This window comes from Amblyomma americanum, chromosome 6 (assembly GCF_052857255.1).
Source record: "Amblyomma americanum isolate KBUSLIRL-KWMA chromosome 6, ASM5285725v1, whole genome shotgun sequence".
Taxonomy (NCBI): domain Eukaryota; kingdom Metazoa; phylum Arthropoda; class Arachnida; order Ixodida; family Ixodidae; genus Amblyomma; species Amblyomma americanum.
Genome location: NC_135502.1, coordinates 114,021,105 through 114,027,104, shown reverse-complemented (window position 1 = coordinate 114,027,104; position 6,000 = coordinate 114,021,105). Strand labels below are relative to the sequence as shown.

The 6,000-nt window shown below is 45.5% G+C and overlaps 1 long non-coding RNA gene across 1 annotated transcript in view; it reads right to left on the bottom strand.

The window, feature by feature from the left end:
• Positions 1–1,404: 1,404 nt before the first annotated feature.
• The window catches only part of LOC144094937 (uncharacterized), a 29,485-nt gene continuing 24,889 nt past the window's right edge, over positions 1,405–6,000 (bottom strand). The window contains exon 3 of the long non-coding RNA XR_013306622.1: positions 1,405–1,609. This is a non-coding gene — a long non-coding RNA (uncharacterized LOC144094937). The remainder of the gene's footprint in view (positions 1,610–6,000) is intronic.

The window sequence follows — 6,000 nt, the reverse complement described above, 5'->3', positions numbered from 1 at the left end:
CGGCTGTAGAACAGCCAGAGTCAAGGCACTCATGCGGCAATACTGCTCTGACCAAAACGTCCTATATGTCGTTGCGACGAAATACCTGTCTGGCGAGGACACTATGGGACTAGCGGTTACAACTGTCGCTGGCTCAATTCAGATTACGGGCTCCTTTCGAGGCGCAAGCTCGAGAGCACGGCGGCGGAGGAGACCGCCGTAGCGGTAGCACTCGCTTCCACACACCGCATGGCCACAAGTGAGGAACACCACGCCAGTCCGACATACACAATAATTACAGACTGACAGGCTGCGTGCCACGCCTTCGCGAAGGGTAATTTATCTTTGCAGGCTGCGCGCACGCTGCCCCCAGTCAATCCCGCTTTTTCCCCTCCTTGCGCGCCGTTGGGACCCCTGGTCTTGACTCCCTTCCCGGACAGAGAGGGCAGACGTGGTCGCCCGAGCAGCAACCTTCCGGGCGCTGTCGACGGATGCGTAGGAGGAAGCAGACACAGAGGGCGCCTTCGTGGCTCTGCGCATTTAGACTCATATGACAGAATAATTCTGAGGGCACTTCAGTCTGGTTACGTGCAGGATTGTGAAAGCATGGAACTTTCTAGTACGCGGGGTTTTTCTTTTTCCAAGGCGCCTTTAAGCACAGCATTTTTTTCTGTTGCTTATTTTTATTTTCGTTCAATTTTTGGTTTATTTAATCGTTTTTTGTTTGCTTTGTATTTCCCGTTGTTTCAATTTCTTTATTCCTTAACTTTTTATTTCATTTTATTTTTTCAATTCTTGTTTAGTTTTCTTTTATTTTTAATTTCTTGTTTTTATTTTTTCGAATTACAGTGAACGACTAATTAACTAATTACGATTCACCCATTACTTAGTAATTGCTAGGAGTACATTCTAAGAATATATATATATATATATATATATATATATATATATATATATATATATATATATATATATATATATATATATATATATATATATATATATATATATATATATATATATGGCCCTATATGGGTTATAGCAATTATGCCATTGATGACGTCACAGATTTGCCGGACGGACGTATGGACGGACAACGATGAGCCATCAAAGGCTTTCGCCTTAATATTACCGCACACAAAGAACACTGCCACCACTACGCCGAACACTGACCTAGGCCCAAGCTGCGGCATGGGGTCAACTTCAGACTCACACGTATCCTAACCTATATCAGAAACACTTGTTCTTCCCCACCAAATGCTCAAGCTGCCAAGAACACCGACCTACACTGTACCACTCGTCGGCGTCCCACCCGTAAACATCCCAGTTCATCGAGCGTGCCGAGAAAATAGTGGCGACAAACAGGGCCATGCACCTGAGAGCCCGTCTTCTTGAGACCGCTGTGACCAGCGACAGCTGCACTGGCGGGCCTGCAGGATCGCGGCGGCACATGGAGTCCTGGACTGAGGGCTCCACTCAAGAAGAAAAGCGCGCTATAGTTTTGTAATAAAAGATTTCCTCCTCCTCCGCCACCTATAGCCACCCAAATTGCGGAGTCAGGAATCGGACGGCATGGCGCGAAGCGGCTGGTTGAAGAGCTTCGAAAATCTGGCACTAGATGGCTGTGGCACTGCAGAACATAGAAGAATAAGAAGTAACATAGAGATTAGAAGAGATTAGGAGTAAACATAGAGATTAGAACATAGAGATTAGAAGTAAATCAGAGAGCTGTTGGAAGATTAGCACTAACTGCCCGCGGGAAAACCACAAACGAGGCAGTACAGGGGGATATCGTGCGAAGCACGGGAAGCTCAAAGTAAAATACTATGCGACGAACGCCTGAGGAAATTGGACGATAACAGGTAGGCAACTAAGGTACTTAAGTACCTATATAGAAAGAGCGTTGACTCACGCTCGCGGAAAGAACTAGGAAGCTAACCATTAAGTATGCCACACAAGAGGACGGACAAAGACAGAGCATTAAATGACAGGTTAAAAACGCGGAAGGTAAAAATTGGATAAATTCAATAGAAAAGAAGCATAGCGTAGAACTATATCGATACTGGAAAAGGCAGATCAGGAAGGAAGCGTTTTATGATAACTCAAGAAGCAGTGCCCTCCTCTTTGAAGCGAGGTCAGGGTGTCTTAGAACGCGCAGCTACAAAAAGAAATTTAGCGAAGAAGATGACACATGTGCTGTGTGTGGTAAATCAGTAGAAATAATAGGGTTTAGAGATAACAATAGTCAAGTAATTAAAGCTGTGGTGGAAATTAGCAAAAAGCGATTGAAAGATTGGTGGCTCGAAAACAGAGGTGACACAAGATTAAATGTCTAGGAAGACGTATTTAAAGAAAATGGCGAATTTTAGTAACTTACAACACAGTTAAACAAAAATAAGGCAATAAAAACTGAACATGGTGGCAACTACCATCCCCCCGTTACAAAGGGGACTCTCCTACTTTCCATCCATCCATCCATCCGTCCGTCCGTCCGTCCGTCCGTCCATCCATCCATCCATCCATCCATCCATCCATCCATCCATCCATCCATCCATCCATCCATCCATCCATCCGTCCGTCCGTCCGTCCGTCCGTCCGTCCGTCCGTCCGTCCGTCCGTCCGTCCATCCATCCATAGCAGTGCGCTTTCGCTGAATTTCACCTACGCAGCGCAGTGTAAGTTTTGAGCAATTAAAAAAAATTGCGCTCCTATTCCTTCTTAATCGCTTACCCCTGGCTATGGACCAGGTGTCTACGTACAATACGACTTCTACTGTGCCCTTCTTTTAACCACACTCCTAATCTTGGCTCCACACAGAATCGGTAGGTTAAACAGAAATTCCAGTTAAAATATCTGTTCCACATATTTTATTTGGAACGATAGACTTCTCAACTTCTTTTACGTGCAACATGCTTTTGCACCGCATTGGCACCTCATTTGAATGGAACAGGCACCTTCGTCACTTTCTTCCCAGTTCTAGATACATAAAATAAGAAGGTGCTTGCTCTCTAGCGTGCAGCTATATGGTAAAAAAAAAAGCTTTGCAGCTTCCACAGAAACGTCGTAGTTGAAAAAAATTCTTACTGTTTTTCGAGTCCATGACCACAACCTGTCAAATGCAGTCGCCCTGCCAACTAGACAACGGACGGGTAGCATGTGATTGAGCGAGAGCGAGTTGATCAATAACTCGAAGTGTGAATGGTGTTAGTCGAATGTTTATTGAAAGCCCCCAATGTGGAGCATATTTGTCTAAATCTACTCCTCTTTGGAGTGTTACCTAAACATTGCACTAACGTCGTTCCCACTCCGAGTCAGTTCACTTTCGCCCTATCACCTGCTAGCCATCCTGGATAGCTTAGTTGGTAGTGCTTTCATTTGTACTACTAAGTTTCTGTGGAAGCAGTACAGCTTTGCTTTGTAGTTGTATGGGTGCGCATGGGTGGACGCTAATGGGTGATCACTTTCTCATTAGAAATATACTCCGTAGTGCGTGTTTGTCATGACGTTGCGCAGATGGCGCTCTTCGGCCCCAGATGCCCTTGTGATATAAAAATTCTGAATCATCACACATTGCTCCAGTTACGTAAATAGAACAGGGTCACTGCTTGTGAGGGGGAATGACACGTGACATCTGAGAGCCAGTGAACCGAAGGTCCGTTAAATTTCCAACATTTCAGCGGGGCTGGTCCAGGAAGGTGTCGTTTCTCATACGTACTATGGGGGCAAAATTGCACAGGACGCGAGAAAAGAGATTTTGGCTAATAGCTGCCATGCTTGTTAGTTATCATCTGCTATCTCTAGCACACATCACAGCACGCGAGTCGGACTCTTATCTCGACAAGTTTGGTCTCCAGCCCTCGGCTAATTACGGAGCTATCAGCTTCGGTCCCCGATCCTGGAGACTTTTTTCCCCCGACTGTGCGCTCATTGTTTCTGACGTTTTATACCGGCAGCTGTTAAGCGCTCCTGAGTTTCGCGTCGTTGCAGTAGTGGTGGTAGTAGTAGTAATAGTAGTAGTAGTAGTAGTAGTAGTAGTAGTAGTAGTAGTAGTAGTACTAGCAGCAGTAGTAGTTGTTGTAGCAGTAGTAGTGGTAGCTGTAGTAGTAGTAGTAATAGCAGTAGTAGTGGTAGCAGCAGTAGTAGTAGCAGTAGCAGTAGTAGTAGTGGTAGTGGTAGTAGTAATAGCAGTAGTAGTAGTAGTAGTAGTACTAGTATTAGTAGTAGCCGTACTAGTAGTAGTCGTAGCAGCAGCAGCAGCAGTATTAGTACTAGTAGTAGTAGCACTTAGTAGTAGTTTTGGTGGTAGTAGTAGCAGCAGCAGCAATATTAGTAGTAGTAGCAGTAGTAATATCAGCAGTAGAAGTAGTAGTAGTAATAGCAGAAATAGTAGTAATTGTAGCAGAAGTAGTAGTGATAGTAGTAGTAGTAGCAGTAGCAGTAGTAGTAGTAATAGTAGCAGTAGTGGTAGTAGTATCAGCAGGAGTGCTGGTAGTAGTAGTAGTGTGGTTGCCGCGGAAATCATTCGGAGGGTGGTTACCATGGAGGAACGAGGGTGTCACGAGAGCGGAAGAATGCGCAATTGGAGGGTAAATACCACCCGAACCATACAGAGGGTCGTTACCGCGGAAGGAGGATGGTATGACGAGAGCGGAGGGCAGCAGCCACGACGAACTCCCTGAGTGTATTGCAGTGGAAGGAAGAGGGGATGCGAGTGCTGAGAATTTGCTACCTGAGACTGGTTACCGTATATAGTAGGACAGTATGGTGAGAGCGTAGGGAATGCAAAATCCAGAAGGTGGCTGCCACATCATCATCACCATCAATCAGTATGACTGACTACACCCACTGCGGGGCACCGCCCTCTCCCATGTCTCTCCTATTAACCCTGTCCTTTGCCAGCTGCGCCCACCCTATGCCTGCCAACTTCTTAATCTCATCCGCCCACCTAACCTTCTACCGCCCCCTGCTACGCTTGCCTTCTCTTGGAATCCACTCCGTTACCCTTAAGGACCAGCGGTTATCTTGCGTTCGCAGTACATGCCCTGCCCAAGCCCATTTCTTCCTCTTGATTTCGACTAGGATGTCATTAACACGTGTTTGTTCCCTTACCCACTCTGCCTGCTTCCGGTCTCATAACGTTACACCTATCATTTTTCTTTCCATGGCTCGCTGCGTTGCCCTTAACTTAAGCTGATCCCTTTCCCCAACCTGAGCGTTTCTGCCCCGTAGGTGAGTACCGGTAAGATGCAGCTGTTGTACACTTTTCTCTTGAGATATTGGTAAACTGCCATTCATGATCTGAGCGAACCTGCCCCCTTCAGCACTCCACCCCATCCTTGACATTCTAGTTATTTCCTTCTCAAGATCCGGATCAGCTGTCACTACCTGCCCTATGTAGACGTATTCCTTTGCCACTGCCAGCACCTCGCTACCACTTGTGAACTTTTGTTCCCTTGATAGACTCTTGAACATTACTTTGGTTTTCTGCATGTTAAATTTTAGACCCATCGTTCTGCTCTGCCTAACTCAATGATCATGATTTTCATTTCACCTCCTGAGTGACCAGCAAGGCAATATCAGGGAATCGCAGATTATTTCGGTGTTCTTCATTAACTTTTATCCCTGACTGTTCCCAATTCAGGCCTCGGAATACCTCCTGTAAACAGGCGGTGAGTAGCATTTTCGAGATCATGTCTCCTTGCCGGACTCCCTTCCTTATTGTAATTTCACTGCTGACTTTATGGAGGACTGTGGTAGCTGTGCATTTGCTATATATGTTTTCAATTATTTTGACATAAGGGTCTTCTACACTCTGATTCCGCAATGCCTCTATGAAGGCTGAGGTTTCCACTGAATCAAATGCTTTCTCGTAATCAAGGAAGGCTATATATAGGGGCTGGTTATATTCTGCGTATTTCTCTATCACCTGATTGGTAGTGTGAAATTGATCTATTGGGGAATATGCTATACGAAAGCCTGCCTGATCATTTGATTGGTTAAAGTTTAAGGTTGCCCTTACTC